This window comes from Haemaphysalis longicornis, unplaced genomic scaffold, assembly GCF_048455015.1.
Source record: "Haemaphysalis longicornis isolate Haplotype H1 unplaced genomic scaffold, Haemaphysalis longicornis Haplotype H1 scaffold_1, whole genome shotgun sequence".
In the NCBI taxonomy this organism is placed as follows: Eukaryota; Metazoa; Arthropoda; class Arachnida; order Ixodida; family Ixodidae; genus Haemaphysalis; species Haemaphysalis longicornis.
Window position 1 is genome coordinate 293,674,762 of NW_027526203.1, and position 21,434 is coordinate 293,696,195.

The 21,434-nt window shown below is 46.4% G+C and overlaps 1 protein-coding gene across 1 annotated transcript in view; it reads right to left on the reverse strand.

Annotated features, from left to right (window-relative positions):
- Nucleotides 1–4,381, reverse strand: part of LOC144148209 (putative G-protein coupled receptor CG31760) — a 249,170-nt gene extending 244,789 nt beyond the window's left edge. The window contains exon 1 of the mRNA XM_077679793.1: nt 4,158–4,381. The gene's annotated coding sequence lies outside the window, so the exon portion shown is untranslated. The remainder of the gene's footprint in view (nt 1–4,157) is intronic.
- Nucleotides 4,382–21,434: the final 17,053 nt, after the last annotated feature.

The window sequence follows — 21,434 nt, forward strand, 5'->3', positions numbered from 1 at the left end:
AGCTTGATCGTATTCGAGTTTCCCCGTCCTGTATACGCAGGCGCGGAAAAGGGCGTATCGACATTTTCTTTTTTCTTTTTTTTTTTTCAGGTTCCGTCTATGGTTATTGGAACAATCTGTAAATGCGTGGCTGTCGCTACTCTCTGTTGCTCAACAGGGGGCGTCCAGAGATGCGGTTATTTCGATTGCGTCATTCTCTTGACGCGCTTCTGTGACGCTCTGCTGGCCAGATCGAGGATGCGGTTTCAATCCCGTCTTCTGGTAGGCCCATCTTTGGAATGGACTGGCGAGATGCGAAAGCTGTATACGTGCGCGAAGATTTTGGCGCTCGGCGAGAAGCTCCCAACTAGCCCAATTTGGATATAGACACGCCGTCTCAGATTTTTTTTCTCCTCATGCGCGTTATTTATACTCATACATTTCATACATTGGGTTCATCTTTCAGAACGCTGTAGAACAAGTTTATCAATGCCATATTTCGCCTACAGCAAATGTCACCTCAATACATACCTAATATCTGCAAATAATATCTGTTGTAAATATCTGCATGACTTCTGCGTAATTTATCGTCAAAAGTGTTTTTTCCAGCAAACTCCCGCCCTATCGAGTCCATCTGTCTCGAGCCCAGCAAAACCATTTCTGAAACGCGTTGTTAACAACAAAGTGAGGTTTCCTGCTCAATGACAATTACCCAGAAAGCTCTGAAGGACGCTAATTCGGAGCATTTTGTAGTGAAAATGGTGTGATGTACTCAAATGATATATATTTCCATTTCGCCTAAAACATCTGGCGGCTGCTGTGAGCCCGCGGAATTGTACGTCAAACATAATGCATTAATCATAAATCTTCATTCGCACCCTGCCTTAAGCATGAATCACTCGCACCCAGGCAACCATATCACTGTGCTGCTCTCTGAGCAGTTGTACAGAGGTCCAGAAAGAAGCCGGGAGAGGAATTCACAGTTCATCTTATATCACGCGTTGTATTTTTTAGCATGAGTAGAAAACAAGTACTGAGGGCCAATTGTAATGGTAGCAAATACCATTTTCCGACTAACAAGCCCAAGCCTACTTTAAATAGACGATTCTTCCACTCGGCTATTTACTGCGAGTGCATCCTACATTGTGTTTTCGTCGCACACAGCGCGGAGAATTTTTCATGAATGAGTTACTGAATCACCGCTGGGTAATCTTGGCTCAGAGACATTGGTATACACTTCCAGTGAGCCCCAAGTTCACTGGGTTTTTCCTACTCTCCCAGTGGGCTCCAAGTCGCACCGCAACGTGTTATGGTCACAAATTTTATCTCACCATGCGAGACCCTAATGTCTCTCCATAGAGTCTTGAGGTGCCAATTTCTCTTATTTTACAGGAATGAGTTACTGAATCACCGCTGGGTAATCTTGGCTCAGAGACACTGGTATATACTTCCAGTGAGCCCCAAGTTCACTGGGTTTTTCCTACTCTCCCAGTGGGCTCCAAGTCGCACCGCAACGTATTATGGTCACAACTTTTATCTCACCATGCGAGACCCTAATGTCTCTCCATAGAGTCTTGAGGTGCCGATTTCTCTTATTCTACAGGAATGAGTTACTGAATCACCGCTGGGTAATCTTGGCTCAGAGACACTGGTATATACTTCCAGTGAGCCCCAAGTTCACTGGGTTTTTCCTACTCTCCCAGTGGGCTCCAAGTCGCACCGCAACGTGTTATGGTCACAAATTTTATCTTACCATGCGAGACCCTAATGTCTCTCCATAGAGTCTTGAGGTGCCGATTTCTCTTTTAAAGAGGTTAGTTCAGCAGGTGGACTTATTCGCACCACTTTGACTCTTCATTTGCTCGCACAGCTCGCTCCCACATAATAAAAAAAAATGTGATAAGTGGAGTGACAAAAGCGGAACTCCAGAATGGAGTGCTTTCATCAACTATGCAAAGCAAAAACATGCCATTAGCATAATTATCAGCCTATTTATGTGCACTGCGGGATGATGGCCTTTTTCTAGACTTCGGCTCAGTGGCTAAGGCGTTGTGCTGCTGAGCCCAAGGGCGCGGGTTCCACACCGGCAGCTGTGGCTGCTTACTAGATGGAGACGAAAAGCAAAAAGCCCACGTGTCGAGATTTCGGTGCACGTTAAAGATCCACAGCGGGTCAAAACTAATCCGGAGCCCTCCACTACGGCGCGTCTCATAACCCGGCTGTAACATGGGCGCGTTAAACCCCTTAATTTTATTTTGTCTCCACCAACTTCCGACTTCTCCTCTCATACCTGTGAAAATTCATTCTATGTTTTATCTCACCCTTCCATCGAGTTAACTCTCTTCCCCTACTTCATTCCCGTCTCTCGCTAGTCATTCTGTTATCGTGGTTGTCCACCTGTTGTTAGATTTCCGCATTACATAAGGCTAACCCAACTCAGCTTCCTTCTCTTAATTTGAGCTACAATGTCTTCCACTCTAGTTTTCTCCTAATCCGAGAAGCTCGTTTACTATCCTTAAGCGTTGCTCCTGCCATTCGTACCCCCGTGGCTTCTTGGGCCAACCTCACTTTTCATTGCATGTGTTTAGTAAGTCCCCAAGTTCACGATTAATATGTCGTCACCGGTGGCATTGGTTGTATAGCTTTCTTCTGAGTGACAGAGGTAGCCCAGTGTTTATTACTTCTGAGGGCCTGCCGAATGCACTTTCGTTCAGCCTAATTGTACCTCTTATTTCCTTCTCGTGGTTGCCATCAGCGCGAGCAACCTGTCCGGTGTTCATCCACCTCTCCTATTAGTTCATAACCTACCCTCTAAGGCAATCCCGTCGTTCAGCTTCACTGCAATGAATTTGAGCGACCTGTCTAGGCCACGAACAAAGCGATTTCGGCGGATGACAGCAACGTGCATACCATTTGAAACTCAATAATGTGATCCGCGCTGTTGCATAGCGCAAGGCAGAACGCCGTCACGCTGGCACTGCGTGATGCCACAGCGCAGACCGAACTATTGAGTCAAATCGTATGCTCGACATCGTCATTCGCCGAAATTTTATCGTTGGCTGCATGTATTTGTCAATCGAGTGCGTTGTTGTGAAGCGCCTTCTTTGTGAACCTGAACGTAATGAAAGATTTTACACTCAAATATTAGCTGTGCTCCCGTTTCCTTAATATTAGCCAGCAAAAATCAATTCTGTTGTAATTGAAACTATAACACCAATAGAATTTGTCCCACTAATACATTACTTGTAAAATTTCATCGTGAAATGCACAGCATTAGTAATCAATACATAAGCGCGTAGTCGTAGTTTCATCAATAAGCCGACCACAACAAACACAGGTCGTAGTTCACGAATAACTCGTTCTACTAGCTTATTTTTTATCAAGACTGTTCGTTGCCACGCATTTGACAGATACTCTAGAAACAGGTCTCTCCAAATGAGCTGCGCGTTGACGTTCAAAAATTGGATTCTCGGCGTCTTTTCCCTGAGTGCAGTAGTCCTTTGGTCCAAGATGAGTGGCATTTCGTGACCTACCACCGCCAGGTCTAAACAGAAAATGGAGTAAGACTCGCACCGCGCATCAGTGTAAGCGTTAAGCACAAAGACGAACGAGGAGATAGAGCGAAAATTGGCTGATCGTACCCTAAGCGAGTGCGTTGCCGCCGTTAGTACTCATAACGTCGGCGTGAAACCATGATTCAAGCCCAGGTCTGTCACAACGGCTTGCCGCATCCGTTATGACCCAAAGAACCCGCTGTCTCATTCAAAAATTGCGGTCTCGATCGTTCAGCTCGAGATGCTGCCCCCGAGACCCGAGCGCAGGTTCGCAGCGCGAAAAAGTTGGACTGTTTGGAGAAGGCTGCGCGCTGGCAGCCTTGCCCAGGCAGTCCTCGCGAGGCCGACGAAAGCCCTCCTTACCTAGGCGTCGTCTAGCGACCAAGACCAGCTGCTCCCGTGACTGGCTCAATCAATCACTGTTTCTCCGTTAAGCCTGGCCGCGATCTGCATCGCCTCGGGAAGCCCAGCGGGGAGGGGGAGAGCACCTTTCTTCGGTCTATTTCGACACTTAACGGTTGCCGCAACAGGCTCTGTGCGCGCCGCCATCGCTGGTACAACGGCGTCGCCGGCGACGGAATCGCGAAGACAGCCTCACTACATGTGGGCAGGAAAGGGGCTCACCACGATGATTCGGAGAAGCGGCCGGTGTGATCGTGGCCGGGCAGCCGACGGGCCGGACGGCCGAGTGCGCTCGCCGGCTGATCGGCTGCTCACTGGCCGAGCAGTGTCTCTCGACTAGTCGGCTGACGCAGGGTCTGCAGGTGTCACGGCTCTGACCTGCGCGACTCGCACGGCGTCCCGTCGTGGGACAGTGGCCGGTTCGCCGGAGACGACGTCGAGGAACTTCGCGGCGAGCCGGAAGTTTCACTGAGACCAGTGGCTCGGGAAGAGCCGGGCAACGAGAAAAAGGTGCTGCCGAATTCGGAAGTGACGTAGGGATCCTGAGAGCATGCGCGGTGCAAAAGTGGTGCCCCCGTGCCTCTGCGCCGATCGATGGCGCGGTCCGCGCCGCAGCTCGGCGGCCCATCGCGACCTGGCACTTGGTGCCTGTCAACCGCCTGGCTGCCTGACCAAATCAATGCCGCTCGTCTGTTTCGGTCGCCAGTGCTCCGCGTACGTCAAATCAGCGACGCAGTCACAAACCAGCCAACGGCCGGAACCGTCGTTGAGACCGTGGAGCTGGCCTGCCACGTTTTCCGAACTCGGCGAGAAAGATAGTGCAGCCGGCGCCGGCCCGGTGCGTGCACTGACCACAGTACGGTGCTGTGCGCATGCATTTTCCTCCGTTACCTGGGGCTCCACACAGCCGTTTCAAATAAACTTCCTCCGGCGATTTTTTCCTTTGTCTTTTTTCATAGTCAGACTGCAGTGCCTGTAATAGAACTTCGAAGCTGCCAAAAGGCATTGTGCTAGAGTTAGTTGATCGCTGGTCCTCAGCGCCTGTGCGGCGTGTTTCAACTAAGGTCAGCCTACATTCTCGAAGCACATGCAGTAGGGGCAAAATATCGAATTCCCTCCGGAATCAACACGTGAGCGGTTAACAGCTTCACTAGAACTACACCTAAAACGCCCATTCTGACAGGAGCTCTGCTACACAAACTTCACCTATTAGCTTGTCCCACACGTCGCAGCTAAGATATCGAATTTGACATTTTAAATTGTCCAAACTGCATGGTGTCCTAAAAACAATATGAGGTCTGAAGATTCATGCCAACCTAAGATTCATGCCAACATACGGCATCCAAATGGCAAGCTTAACGCTTCTTGCTCCAGTGTCGATACGCCCGCATAAATCATATGGCAAATAATAGGCTTCTTGCCAGCCCACAATATAACGGTGTTCTTCCCTAACTGTGTGATCAAAGCGACTGTCTTTAAGAGATTCTGCATAGTAACGCACTGGACGGTATGCTCAAGACGACATCGCCGTCATGGAAGCCGGAAGTAAACATGAAAACAAACCACAGCAACACCCCCCCCCCCCCCTCCCGCCCTTTTCGTCTTATCGCTTCGGAATGTATGGGCCGATCCAGATGACAATTTTCAGTCATTGATGTGCTACCTTCAGCACCATGTTGCGCTCTTAATGGTCGAGTTCTGACACTTTTTTCGTGCAGAAACAGCCATTGGACCCTTCACAGAATATCCTCTGCACCGTTCGCTTCTGAAATTACTGACTGTGGCGACAGGATCCTTATCAATCGACTACCGTCTGTAGATGACGTCCTCCAGTGGTCTTTTTTCATGCTGATTTCGTTGGACACCCACGCCCTGCCTCTGGTCTTAGAGACAGCCTGCTCGGAGTGCCTGGTGTGAGGGAGGCCCTGTTGGGTGGCCAGTGAGAGATGAGTCCCGCTTGGCCGGCGACGGACGTCGCTGGGGCCGCCAAGCAGAAGAGCGTCGTTCACGGGGGAAATTCGTTTGCGAGGCCTCAACTGACTCGCCATATCCATACGGAAATATGACGCTAAAATTTGGGCTGCTACCGACACAACTGCCACTACAGCACATTTAGCAGGCGCTTCACTCACCGGGACTGCTTTGAGAAGGAAATGCTGTGGTGTCCCAGTCTAGAATTTAAGAAAGCAACAACCGTCAGACATACGCCTTGTGCAGAATCATAGTATCACGGCCAACGCCATCCCCAATCCTTGGATGTGAACGAGTACCAGCGTCTGGGGGAAAAGCTGTGTCCATGGTATAGGGACCGTGCGACCAGTGTTACTGTACATTCTCCCTCCGGGGGCATAGTTGCGCGTCTAATTTCCACCAGCCACCACGCCGCCGGTTCCACTATGGCAGGGACGCCCGTTTTCAGCGATGCCCACGAAACCCTACATTCAGTTACGCACAAGTGAACGCCTACGTCTGCTCAGCGCTAAAGCCGCCGCAGCCAGCGGCACGTGCACGCGCCTTGATATAGGACTTTGATATAGGACTGCTTACAATTCTCCTGTGAAATTGTCGTCCCAACAATGCGTTTGTGTATAGTGCTGAATCCAGCTTCAAACGGGCTTGTGAAGCGGCTGGAAAGAAGGTTTATGCATTTGGAGACAATTTGCAAAATATTTGTATTGAATGGCTGCTTTCGAAGAGGGGAAGATTATGCAGTCCCAATTTTATTGGTGGAGAAGCATCGACGGACTCAAGATCTGTATCACATGCGACTACGATTTTCCCGCTGACTCACTGCAAACAGTCTGCGATCGCTGAATACAGGGAATCCCCTCATAAACTGTCAGCGCACTTTCTCTATTAGCTGTTTATCAGACCTGTAATCCTTTTCCTGTCTGGGAATCTTGTGAGCCATTCCGAGCCACGGAAAATGATGAAGAACTTTTTTAATGACCCGGAACTTCAATGCCGCCTTTTTTTCTCGTACTGGAGAAGCCCCGCGGGGAGTTCTTCGAGACATCACGATTTCCGCTAACCCGCTGTGTCTACCAGCTTTAATAATCAGGGAAGACCTACCTGTTCAAGCCCGCGTGTTTATATTTATATATATTGAACGCTTGCGGACTGCTACTTCCCCTGCCTTCTTTTTTTTCGCGCTCAATTATGACTGCAAGATCAGCCCCGCGAATATTTTTTTTCGGCCATAGCTTTTTTTGTCGCTTACTACAGCTGCCGCACTTATTAATTGGGTGAGAACTATTTTTATAAGCTATATCAACAGTTCACTGCAAGTAAATCCACCCCTTCTAGTGATTTATGTAAAACAGGAAAACAGCGTCCGATCACAGCAAAGCTTGTCACCAGTTCTGGCGTCTCTATCGCATTTTGTTTCGCCCTTAGCAGCACGCCGAAACCAGCTTTTGTACACACGCCTGAACAAAAACATAAACGGGCAAAAAACAACTAAGCACCGCGTTGATTTATTATTATTATTATTATTATTATTATTATTATTATTATTATTATTATTATTATTATGACTAGTACTTTGGATGTGTTTTATCAGAATGTGCGCGGTCTTCGTACCAAGGCAACTGACTTCTTTGGTAATGTTCTGGCTTCGTGTTTTCCGTTAATAGCTATCTCTGAAACTTGGTTGTGCCCTGATATTCTGTCCAGTGATTATTTCCCTCAAAATTACCATGTATATCGTAGTGATCGTGCCTTGACGGGAAGCAAACAAAAAGGGGGTGGGGTCCTTCTTGCCGTCGACAAATCTCTCCCGAGTGTGCTTTGTAGTGATATTCAGAATGCAGATGAGTCTGTATGGGTTGAAATTCTTATCTCTAAAACTGAAAAACTTCTTGTTGGGGTTTTTTACATTCCCCCTGATGTAGCTCCTGACGCATTCAATCAGTTAGTTTCCTCCATTGAACAAGAGCTTATTACTCAATGCAACCGCAAGGTCCTCCTTCTTGGAGACTTTAACGCTCCTGGCGTTCAGTGGAGCCATCTATCCTGTTCCCACCATAACCACCACATTGAACAGAAGGGTAATAGATTACTAGATTTTTCGTCTTTCACTTCCATGGCACAGCATAATCACATAGAAAACTGCAGTGGAAACATTTTGGACCTGTGTTTTTCGAATTTTGATGATGTTAGTGTGTCACACTCTGATTGTCCTTTAGTTAGACCTGACAGATTTCATCCTCCTCTTTCTATTTCTTGTTCCCTTCCCACAACGCTCCACCATTCCGTAAGTTCCTGCAACACGCAACCTCGCTACGCTTTCGCCCGGGGAGATTACGTTGGGCTGTATGATTACTTTTCTGCTGTCCCTTGGTCGACAGTCATTGACGAACCTGATGTCAATGAACAAGTTGACCGTTTTACTGAGATTGTACTTTTGGGTATGAAGAAATACATCCCGCAATATTTACCAAAGAAGTTCAAATTCCCACACTGGTTTTCTTCTGAATTGCGGGATGCCCTTAAACTCAAAGAACGTGCGCATAGAAAGATGAAGCGCTCTGGTGCGAACCAGTTCACTCAGGAGTTTCGGCGCCTACGTGCCTTATGCAAAATATTGCACAAGCGTGATCATGCTTCGTACCTGGCATCAGTAGAAGCTAAAGCAACCCGTCAACCGGGAGCCTTCTGGAAGTACATTCATTCAAGATCTAGTAAAACTAAAGAATCTATTCGTTTACTAGACTCCAACGGCAATGAGGTTGCGGAGGTGGCCGACTGCTTTGCTCGTCAGTTTTCTTCTTTTTTTGGAATTAGCGGTGGCAGTGATAACAGTAGCGCCCCTTGTCACCAGGGCGGTAACTCTGGTTGTTTCCAACTGGATGAGAACATCGTGCGGACCAGTATCAAGCGGCTAAAGCCCTCGCTTTCTTGTGGACCAGATGGTATTCCTGGCGCCATTCTAAAAACGTATGCAAACATATTCGTTCCAGTGTTCACTTCAATGTTTAATAACTGTCTCCGGTCTGGCACGTTCCCTCGCTCATGGAAAATCTCTCGCGTATTCCCTGTATTCAAGTCAGGCCCAAAAACTGACGCCATAAACTATAGGCCAGTCTCGCTCCTTTGTTCTGCCTCTAAACTATTCGAGTTATCTCTTCATATGGTGTTGTCTTTCTCACTTAAACACGTCCTCATTCCTAATCAACATGGCTTTATGCGTGGTCGTTCAACTTCCACAAACCTCGCGTGCTTCATGGAGCAGGCTGTCCCAGCAATCGTTGGTAGAAGCCAGCTTGATGTGGTCTACTGTGACATGAGCAAGGCCTTTGATGTAGTCAACCACTCGTTATTGCTTGCCAAGCTCATTCTGTTAGATGTCCACGCTTCTTTGGTGGGTCTTATACGTTGCTATCTCCAGCAGCGATATTGCTATGTAAGTGTTAACGGTCAAACTTCATTTAGGTACAAAGCAACAAGTGGTGTACCCCAGGGATCTGTTCTGGGTCCCCTTCTTTTCTCCATTTTCATTAACGATGTTGCTTCTGTAATTCAAAATTCTTCTTTTTTGTTGTATGCTGATGATATGAAAATCTTTAGAGAAGTGCGCAATATTCATGACTGTAATTATCTTCAGGCTGATATTGCGTCATTCCATCGTTGGTGCACCAAAAACGACCTAATTTTGAACCCCTCAAAAACGAAAGTTGTCTCCTATAGTAGAAAAACTCAACAGCTGCAATACTCTTATAAAATTGCAAGCACTGCATTGCCGAGGGTGACTGAAATTCGAGACTTGGGAGTACTATTTGATTCTTCTCTGACTTTCTCTTCCCACGTTACACAAATTACCCGTCGCTCTCTTCGATGTCTGGGTGCTGTTTGCAGGTATTCTAGAGAGTTTAAAGGTCCTCTTCCTTTTTTAAAGTTGTATTCGGCTCTCTGCCTACCTCTTCTCGAATACGGCTCTGTTGTTTGGAATGGAACTTGCAAGTCCAATAGTGACCGTATCGAAAGAGTTCAAAATAAGTTCCTCTTTATCTTTAAGCACCGCTTCCGTCATGTGCTAGAAGACGCTAACGGCAGTGTGCCTTTTCTGAAAAGTCTTCCTTCCCTTCGGTGTCGACGAATGCGAGCTGATATTATCTTTCTTTATAAACTTCTTCATGGGGATATTTTGTGTGACGACTTGGTTACACTTATCAATATCAACTTGCCGAACAAACTTTTCCGAACATTTCGAACTTTTAGAACAGATGCTTTAAGTAGAAGACGCTCGTCCATCTGCAGAATACAATGTGCATATAATGAATATTCTGATCGTCTTGATATATTTCAGAGCTCTTTTTCTTTGTTCTCAAACGACTTGAAAACTGTTGTAGCTTAAGTGCCTTTAGTCATTGCAAATTTATGTGCTGTATTTATTTTAGGCAATTCATGTTCTTGTTTGTTTGTTTTTCACATTTCCTGGTTTTGCGTTGCTTGAATTTCTGTAGGTTTGAGTGCCAGTGCTTGTAATGCTGAACTTCTTTCAAAGTTGAAACTTCCGAACATTTTGTTATAAAACCTTCGTGTTATGCGTATAACTTATCGCTGTCATGTTCAGTGAGTATTTCCTGTTTTTCACGTGCCTTGAACATTTCGCTGTCCGAGTGTCATGGCTTGCAACGCTAGGTCTCCTGTTTCTTTTCTTTTCTTTTCTTTTCTTTTTTTTTTTTGCTGTTTTGCTTTCTGAGATTACTGTAACTATCTTTACTTTATTGTTTCTTTCATGCATACAGTTGTGTGTGTTGTGTTGTCTTGATTTTAGTTTGTTTTTATGTACGATTTGTATATGGTGTACCAGTACCAAGACCCTAGGGTTGTTCCTGGGCACCGAAAATAAAGGTTGATTGATTGATTGATTGATTGATTATTATTATTATTGGTTTCTCTGCGGTTGTGTCTATCCAACTGATAGTTGCCTATTTTTGAAACTGTTTACTGTCATTTGTTCGTCTTTTCATTTGTCTTTACACTCTTGCCGTTGTTTTTGTTGTATTACTGTCAAACTTTGTTGCTCTGCCTGTCGTGTGGCCTTTACGACGGGCAGAGCAACATAGGCATCTTCTTTTGTTATTTTTTACGTGTACCCACGCTCCGCCTGTGCTTTATTTCTGTCATTTTCACTACTTCAATTTTTGTGTGTCTTGTCGCTTGTTTGTTTCTTGCTATATGTTTCTTGTATTTTGTTTTTCATGTAACTACCCGTGCGCCAGCACTCAGGCCTCTGGCTGTTCCTGGGCACGTAAATAAACATGATTGATTGATTATTATTATTATTGCTTTCCAGTAATAATTCTTACAGAAACCTGGCTGTGCTCGGAAATTAGCTCTAATTCCTTCTTTCCCCCAAACTACCAAGTCTTTCGGCATGACCGTGACCCTTCGTGCGGCAAACAACGGGGAGGTGGCGTTTTGGTTGCCCTACACGATTCGATTAAATGTAAACGGCGCCTGGACCTTGAATTGGAAACTGAGTCTATCTGGTTAGAGGTGCTTTGCTCTCGGGACAAACGCCTCTTACTATGTACTTACTACATACCACCCGAGACAAATGCCACTGACTTCAAACATACCCTAAATTCAATAGAAAATGTTGTAACCTCTCACAGTGATCACGATTTTCTAATAACTGGTGACTTTAACGCACCCGGCATTGCATGGGAAACTCAGTTGGTTGATCGGGCGTCCCATCCGATATCACATAAGTGTGAAATTTTGCTAGATTTTATTTCTTTCACTTCGTTACAGTAATGCAACTTCATTAGGAATCGGTGTGGAAACGTTTTGGACTTGTCTTTTACTAACATGGAACACGCTGAGGTGTCGCGTAGTTATATTGACCTCGTAAAACCAGACAGGTTTCACCCCCCCTTGCTCATTTCAATTTATAACGTATCCCTTGCCCACCACAGTCCTCCTGTCAACCCACCAGGCGTCCGTGGTTACAACTTCGCTCGTGGGGACTATATTGGCTTGTTTCACTTCCTTGCTGAGACGGATTGGTCACCATTGGACACTCTCAATGACGCAGACGAAATGACTGATTTTTTCACCGAAGTACTTCACGATGGCTTAAGCAGATTTGTACCCAAAAAAAACTTAAAAAAGTAGCAATTATCCGTACTGGTTTTCATCTGAACTAAGAAAGGCCCTTGGTAGAAAGAATCGAGCTCACAAACAAGCAAAAAAAACTGGCCAAGAGAGGTGGCAGAGCGAGTTTCGTCAACTCAGGTCGCATTGTAAAAATCTGCTTAAGCGCGATAGGTCCAGTTATATTGCCGCGGTTGAAGCCGATGCGCCGCGCAATGCTAAAGCTTTCTGGGGTCATGTCCGTGCACAAACTTCCATAAACAACCCTGGAGATATTAACCTCACTGACAAGAGGGGTGACAGCATTCCTGACTTTCCTAATGCTTTTGCTCAACAATTCAGTTCAGTATTCGGCAAGAAAAGTGCAGCCTGCCCCCCTCAAGTGTTTCCGGGGTATGATAAAAGCTCAGAATGTTTTATTTCGGAAAGTCTTGTATCAAGAGCTCTAAAGCGAGTTAAGCCCTCATTTTCGTGCGGCCCTGATGGCATTCCTTGGGCAGTACTGAAGGCGTTTGGGGATCTTCTTGTTCCGGTCTTGGCGCGAATATTTCGAACGTCACTCAATACCGGTAAGTTCCCTACTCGTTGGAAGACTGCGCGGGTTGTTCCTATATTTAAGTCAGGGTCAAAGTTAGACCCCACAAACTACCGCCCGATTTCTATTCTCTGCGCCGCTTCAAAACTCTTTGAGACAGTACTACATACACTACTCTCTTTCAGCGTAAAAACTATATTATTACCTCAGCAACACGCCTTTCTCGCTGGGAGATCGACCACCACTAATCTCGTCAACTTCATGCTGCATGCTTCGGAAGCTGTGCAAGGGAGAGGTCAACTTGATGTAGTCTACTTTCGCGTGACCAGCGTTTTCGCTGGTCACGCGAAAACGCACTTACACACTCTCCCCCTTCCCCGAGGGGGAGAGTGTGTAAGTGCGAATGCACGGTTGTTGCTTGCGCGATTACGGTGGATATCGTGATCTTGGAGTGGAGAGGAGGCGCCCAACACCCGCAGTCACTGAGCGGAGAGAGGAGGAGGAGAGTAGCGCCCGCCGTTACGGCGAGGGCTACACGAGCGCCCTCACGCGTCGGAATGCGGAGCGCCCGCTACGCGAGCGAGAGCTCTCCCGACCGAAGTGGAGAGGAGGCGCCCAACACCCGCAGTCACTGAGCGGAGAGAGGAGGAGGAGAGTAGCGCGCGCCCATCTCCCCCCGTTGCTAGGGAAGACGAGGAGGAAGACGAGGAGCGCGCGCACCCGCAGCTGTTGCTATGCGGACGACGGCGGCGGACGATTCAGGCTCGCTTAAGAAGTGCATTCGCACTTAAAAAAACAAGATGCAAAATTTTTGTGTCAGTGCCCCTTTAAATTCATCATAAAACTGAAGTATTTTTCTTCACTCGAACTAGTGGTTTTTTAAAATCAGCTGCAATAGTACTGTCAAATTTGAAAATCTAGGCCAGGTGTAGCACAACATGTACCAGCCTCTTTTTCACCACCCCTAATGTCGTCCTAGAGACTACACAAAGCCACCGCAAGACATGAGTGTGTTATTTATTGGTGCCCCTTGCTTCATTTTATTCCACTGCTTGGATGCTAATAATGACTTAAGACATTGCCCATTCTGCTTGAATTACTTGCTTGTTGCGTCACTGCTGATGCTGGGTGGCAGAAAATTTGGAAGTTTTTTCGGTGTTTCTCGCCCCTTCTTATGAAAACAACGTCCTTAACGAGTCACCAAAGGCAGATCTTTCAAACAAGGCAAGGTAGCGCTTCGTTTTCATGGTCCATTTAGGATCCTTGGCCAAGCATGTAAGAAGACGCGGCGGGAAAATATCGCCGACCACGGGCTGCGTCCTCGTGGTTATCGGGCTTACTGCGACTATCAAGAGCGAATGCTGCCTTCATATCCATTGCAAAACAATCAACAAAGAAAACTTCCACGTAAACCGCGCAAAGACACGCCTGCGCACTCAACATGGCGTTTTATTCGCCATTGAAGAGCAGCTTTACCTGTACAAGAGACTACCAAAGACGCTAGTGTAAATCAGCGAAACCAAACGTACAGTGCACAATGCTGGGCACACCTTTCAATTCGAAAAAACACAATCTCTAGAATTTCGAATAGACACGTAACTTCGCGTACCTCACCCGCCGCGGTGGCTCAGTGGCTAAGACGTTGTGCTGCTAAGCCCCAAAACGCGGTTTTGATTCCCGGCCGCTGCGGCCGCTTTTCTGATGGAGGCGAAACGCGAAAACGCCCGTGTGTTCGAGATTTCGGCGCACGCTAAAGATCCCCAGGTGGTCGAAATTCATTCGGAGCCCTCCACTGCGACGCGCCTCATCACCTGTGTAGCGTCGGTGCGTTAAACCTCATAATCAATCTTCTCTTATCCCCGTGTAGTACACTGTAAAAAATTTCTGTAAATTTACAGAGTTTTCACATACAATGTCTGTTGCCGTACAGAAGTTTTCTGTTATGGTTAGTAAACAGAAACCTGTTAGCAGAAAAAACACAAATTTTCTGTTATTTCCTCATCTTGACCAATAACAGGCTTGAAATCGTGAAAATATTGTACTATTAATTTGCATAAAATAGAATAAAATATGAATACTTTTTTTAACGTTTCACAAGAATTTTCTTAATCGTCAAACAGCGCCCGGCTGACGTCATTTTGTTGCGCTCCTGCAATTTTGAAATGCGGCCCTTTGCAAATGGCCGCCCTGTAGGTAGCAGCATAACGATACAGCGGCGGGCTTCTTTCTTCAATTTTTCATCTTTCCAGGGTGAGTACTAAATTTTAACTATGATTTTAACTATGTCGTGTGGAGGCGGCGCCTAGTTCCTATTTATGCCTCTCTTTTTCGTGCCTGCACTGTTGTTTGTTGGCTTGTTGGATGGAAATAGATTGTTACGAAGTGCCACCCCGTACCGTAACGACAAGTCGCCTCGTGGGACAAGAGCGTTGTGCCGTGCCTATGTAGTGACGCTCGCCTTAATATGAGTTTCTTTTTGTTTTTGTTTTTTTATGAATGTTGTACGCAGACGCGGCCGCCGCACTCTCCGTTTCCTCTCTATTTACCTGCTGATGACCACGAATCAACACCACCTCGCGCGTTGTCTGTGGTTATACATAGGCATTGTCTAGCGTGGGTTGCTAAAAGTTATGTACAGACGAAATGAAATTCGGCGCATCAGATGTCGTTTTCCGTCGTGGAGTTTAGTGTGAAGGTTACGTCTCTGCTTACGGATGTTATAATTACGGATTCGAGTCCTTCCAAGCTTTCCTCTTTCTTTTTTTCTTTATGTGGCCGTGGCTTACAGCTGTAGATATACTTCACGCCCCGTATGAACAGATCGCTACTGGAAAAAGTTCCATTGGACCTTTTTCCAGTGGCAATCTGCACATGCGCGGGCTGCCGGTCCACCATTCTTGGCAGTTGCCTCGGGTGAAATAAACAAAAGGGTGCCCCCTCAGCTTGCTGCTTGGAGAGCGGCTATGCTTCTTAGGGCTGCACGTTTTTATTTTCCCTTTCCGGGAAGTTCGCAGTGAGTTCGTACATGCATACAAAAAAGGCTTTCAGAAAAAGGGAAAAAATGTTTGAGGCTGACCACTCGGCGAGCACTTGGCTACCTGTGAGGGAACAAGGAAAATTAAAAAAAATAAAGGAAAGGGGGTGCTTCGGCCACTGCAGATTAGTCACGCGAGCGTGCGCCTGCTACCGTGGCATTAATGTGAGAGGCACTGGTGACAGCTGGGTGCGGGAGGGAGTGCAGGACCAGGATATTTCGCGCAGGGGTTCCCCGAAAGCCAACCATTTTTGGGGACGTGCCTTACAGCCAGTTTGATTCGCCGTGGCGGCCGCCTGGAGGGCCGGCACTGGACATAGGTCCATTCACTCCGTGAGGGCGGTCGGTCTTAATTTTTATTCAGCCGGCCAAACCGCTGCCGCCGCTGCCGCTTAGGCTGAAGCCAAGGCTGATGTAGCCATGGATTTGATAGAGCTACGTAGGATAATCTGCAAATATTAAGAGTGATTAATAATTAACACTAACTGGCTACTCAGTGAGCGGGAGCAGTTTGGCCGTTTGGAAAAAAATCGAGGTTGACTGCTCCCGCTGTGTACAGTGAAGCGGGTAGTGAAGAAATAGAGTGAACGGTATTTATTCATCCCCTTGCAATGTTGGTAGTCTGCTATATATATTTCTTGCATTTGCTCAGGTGGTACGGTTGGATCGCCTCAGCAGCACAAGAAAACGGAATGCAGTTATCAAACACCTGAGTCTAGCTTAACACTTGATTTTAAAAAAAAACTGGCAGCTATTATTACAGCATGATACCATACATAAAACCCTGCAAACGATGTTGTTATGTTGGTGCACATGTATTTTATATGCGGAACGTATGCTGTTCTTGTTGCAGGGTTATTGCAGCCATCAACCCTGACATGGGAGCAAGGAAGGAGAAGTCAAAGCAAAAGCAGCATTTCCTGTTTCCAAATGTCGCATCCCTGATCACTGTGGTGGAAGACCACGAAATCTACTAGGCTCTCCAATTTCCCTGGGCAGCAATGAAGATGTCTGATGGAAGCGCCTTGCACCAAACGTGCCGCATCCTTGGTTACTTTGCTATTGTATGAAATGACATTTATATGTTCTCTGCTTTTTTGTGATTTCATTAATGTGGAAAAGATGTTATGTTCCCCGTCTCACAACACTTCCTCCCTCATTTTTCATTATGGTGGTATTTGCGTTATGTTGCATCTTTCTGCTTCCAGAAAGCGGCAAAAATGTCGGGTTTTATTTTATTGATGTTCTTTTTTTTTTGGAAGTAGAAGAAAATGTGTCCCTAGTCCTATCGGAGCTCTCACCGTAGTAGTATTGTACTGTAGTAATACGAGATGTGAACATTTTGTAGCTTAATGTCACTGTAGAAAAAGAGTTGTCAGTTTAACGTCACTGATTAAGTTCTGTAAATAGTTCGTTTTGCCTCAGTGGCGTGTTTGTGGGCATTTCTGAAAGTTGAAGAAAAGGTGATCTTCCTAGTCTAAAACCACCTCTGTCACGGAAAGTCTCCTTTTGTTCACTGTGCCACAATATCGTGAATTGTGTTTTTGTTTTCATACTCATAGATCCTTATATTTGAAATTTTTGATACGTTGTTCGTAACTGAGTTAATTCTTGGTAGCAACAGCCTTAAATTTTATCAGAAAAATAAATAATGTCAATGATACTTTAACCCTGCTTTCTTGTGTGCCTGAGTGGTCACTTTTATGCTGTGTACTGTACACCAGTAATTGTGTTGGCAGTTTCAAACAATATGATACAGGGTGATATTTTATTTTCAAGGTATGATTATTCTCACCCATGAAGCATAAAGCCGCGAAATCAACTGCAGTACTTCCAAGATGTGAAAAAGTAACAGGAAATGTATTTTATGAAGGACCATAACCGAAATTGTGTGAAGGTGATGAATTCTTTTGCTTTGACTTATTTTGCCAGAGATTGATGTCAAAATAAGTCAGAGCAAAACAATTTAACCTTACTTGTTAAATGAGCAAAACAATTTAACCAGAAACGTGAAACAGTACATTATTATAATTTTCGTAAGAAAAAACGATGTATGCACAACACAAATAGTCTATAAAAAAGGTGCCAGTGAAAAACAGAAGGTTCACAGATTTTCTGTGGAGGAAAACACAACCTTAAAAAACAGAAAAAGTATAAAAAAGCAGAAAACTAAAAACGGAAAACAGGGAATTGACATAAATTTTCTGTAGTGAGAAACAGAAAATGCTTGTAAAATAACAAACATGAAAAACCGAAAACAGGGAATTGACGTAAATTCTCTGTAGTGAGAAACAGAAAATGCTTGTAAAATAACAGAAACATTAAAAACAGAAAACACAACTTTACAGAAAATTTCTGGCAGGACAGCTGCCAGAAAATTTCTGTTTTTTCGAGCAAAAATTTTTTACAGTGTACGTTTAAGAATCTTATTTCTTTGGCCCCTTCGCCCTATTTTCCCTTCTTTCACATTTCTTGATGTTCGCCTCGCTCGTATAAAGACGATGTGTCGAACCAATAACAAACGTTTCTGGAGCTGTTTTGATTATTGCGATTATGCATGCATGTACCTAAAAGGCAAAATTTCAACCCTCTTTAGCTGCTGCAAGTAGGCATAGGCAAAGGTAGGGCTTGAACCTTGGCTGGTACACAGTGCACCACTCTCGTGGACTGATTGCTCTTGCACCGTCCCAATGAGGGGGAGAGAGAGCGACAAACGTTTTATTTAGCCTTTAAAGGCCCCTTGTGGCGGAGTGGTGACAGGCGCACCGGCTACCGCGGGAGGGGCGAATTTTGTGCTTCAAAAATCGCGCAGGCTGCCAAGAGTTTGACATTTCTTCTTCCCAGCCTTGCACCCTGCTTGCTCGACCATCAGCAACACACCATTGCAATTAGGGGCCTTAATTGCTATACTGGTGTGCAATCGTTTCACCATGTTGGGGCTATGGCGTTGTGCTGCTGAGCCGAAGGACGCGGGTTCGATTTCCGACCGCGGCGGCCGCTTTTCTGATGGAGGTGAAAAGCGAAAACGCCCGTGTGTTCGAGATTTCTGCGCGCGCGCTAGAGATCCCCAGGTGGTCAAAATTCAACCTGAGCCCTCCCCTGCGGCGCGCCTCATCACCTGCGTTGCGTCGACGCATTAACAAACCTCACAATCAATCAAATAATCAAATTGTCACCATGTTGTGACCGTGATGAGCGCGTTCGGAGCGTTTTGATTCATTGAAAGGGTAAAAGTGAGCGAGAGATTGCGAAGTTGATGGCACGTGAAAGAAAGAAGCCCCTAATGACACTTACCACCCGTTATCAATAAAGTGATGGCCGAACCATTTTGTCGAGAACCGGAAACCGTTAATTATTTTTTCGGTTCAGTTCCGGATCGGGTCCAGCCGGCTCAAAAAATAATGGTTCGGGTTCAGTTCCGGCACAAATACCGGTTCGGTTCCGGTTTTCGGTTCGACACCCTGATATGACTTATATTTTCGCCTATTTAGCACTGTACTGTATTAAATAAACATTACAAACACACGGCATTCGGCACTGTTAAATATCTCGGAAACAGCCGAATAGCACTGGCAATGACGACTGCAACCTGGATATATATATATATATATATATATATATATATATATATATATATATATATTGTAAAGGAGATAGCCGACGCCTGGGTAGTCGCTTAGAGAGGGGTTTATTCACGGTCGAGGCGTGCACACGCAAGAGCCGAGAGCAGGGTTTCGCGAGACCAGGCGCCGAGCGTTCTTCTGCTTCTTCGTCTTCTTACACCTGATTCACCGCATACCCGCATAGGCGGATAGCGCTGCGTTAGTTCTACTTGCTCTGAGGCGTCCGCTCATACTCTTCGTTACAATCACCCCCCCGTCAAAGAGGAGCCATCCTGGCGTCTCACGGAGACGATACGATGAGTGGTTCGACGTAAGCTTTGAGGCGCTGAATGTGAACGCGCTCACGGCCGCGACAGCGCTGGTCGGCAGAAGGGGTGACCGGCTCGACAACGTAATTTACTGGAGACGTGCGTTCAACAACGCGGTAGGGGCCGTGGTATCTCGAAAGCAGTTTAGTGGATAGCCCAGGTGACTTATTCGGGACCCACAGCCAGACGAGAGAGCCGGGCGAAAAGCTGCAGGCAGGTGTGGACTCATCATGGCGAGTCTTCTGGCGAGCTTGTTCTTCGGTCGTGAAGGATCGCGCTAGCTGACGGCACTCTTCGGCGTGTTTCACAACGTCAGAAATCGGCCTGGTTTCGGAAGCATCGGCGTGGTATGGAAGAATCGTGTCGATGGGGCAGGAGGGCTCACGCCCATACAAAAGAAAACAGGGAGAAAAGCCGGTTGTGGACTGTGTGGCGGTATTATAAGCGTATGTGACGAATGGAAGCAGGACATCCCAGTCAGAGTGATCCGACGCCACATACATAGCCAGCATGTCGCCCAGTGTACAGTTGAAGCGCTCGGTTAGGCCGTTGCACTGCGGATGGTAGGCCGTAGTGGTGCGATGGACGGTACGACATGCTGTCAAAAGCGCCTCGATGACTTCCGATAGAAAAACCTTACCGCGGTCACTGAGGAGTTCGCGGGGCGCTCCATGACGCAGAATAAAATGGCGAAGAAGGAAGGACGCAACGTCGCGGGCCGTAGCAGCAGGTAACGCAGCAGTCTCGGCGTACCGGGTAAGATGGTCAACAGCTACGATGACCCAGCGGTTGCCAGCCGCGGTGCAAGGGAGAGGGCCATACAGATCAATTCCGATGCGGTCGAATGGTCTCATTGGACAAGGTAACGGTTGCATGGGGCCGGACGAACGCTGAGGCGGGGATTTACGGCGCTGACAGTGTGTGCAAGAGCGAACGTACTGGTGCACAAAGCTGTACATGCCCCGCCAGTACACACTAAACTTTTTAACACCCTTAAAGGTGCTAAAAGGGTGCACTCAACATTTTGCACCCTTTTTGCACCTTTTAAGGACTAAAACATTGCTCCGGCACCCAATCATGAGGGTGCCACATATTAAGGGGTGTAAATCTTAACATTTTTACACCCTTTAAGGTGCAAGGAGGGTGTACTGAACATTTTGCACCCTTTTTGCACCTTTCAAGCACCCAAATATTGCTCGGGTACCCCACCTCGAGGGTGCCAAAATTCAGGGGTGTAATCAACAGTTTCATAGGGTGCTACGACCATTAAAGGGGTGCTAAAAGTATTTCTTCTCGATTGGGGTGTTACCACGGCACCTTATCGTTAGGGTGCCTAAAAGAACGGTGTGTGAATGCAAGCATGCAAAATTGCACAAAAACAGGCTGAATGTTTAAACCGCACATTGCACTATTTCACCGCCCGTTGAGAGAATAAATATGAACTCTCCACATAGACCAGGGGAAAGGCTCTAAAATTGCTGTTCGTAAATTGAACAAAACGTGCTGAATGTTTAAATTCCACTCTGCACTAATCTACTGCTTCGAGTGTATCACAAGGTTCGTTTCGATGTCTGGGTGCACGGGAAGGAAAGGCTACAAAATGCCTCTTGTAGTCCTATAAATAAAACTTTTACGCGAGGCATCGGTGTCCTCAACGAAATCGAATTTACCTAAGAATTTGTTCCCGTATTATTATGACCCGGGCAAAAATTCCAACAAGACATTCTTGTTGGGCTCACAGCACGCCTGTGGGGCCAATACGAAGTTCTGTCGGCACTCTATCGTTCCAATAGCCTAGTCTTCCAACAGGGAGTTTAACCTTGATGGCGTTTGTGGGGCCAATAAGAAGCTCTGTCGGCACTCTATCGTCCCAACAGCGTAGTCTTCCAACAGGGA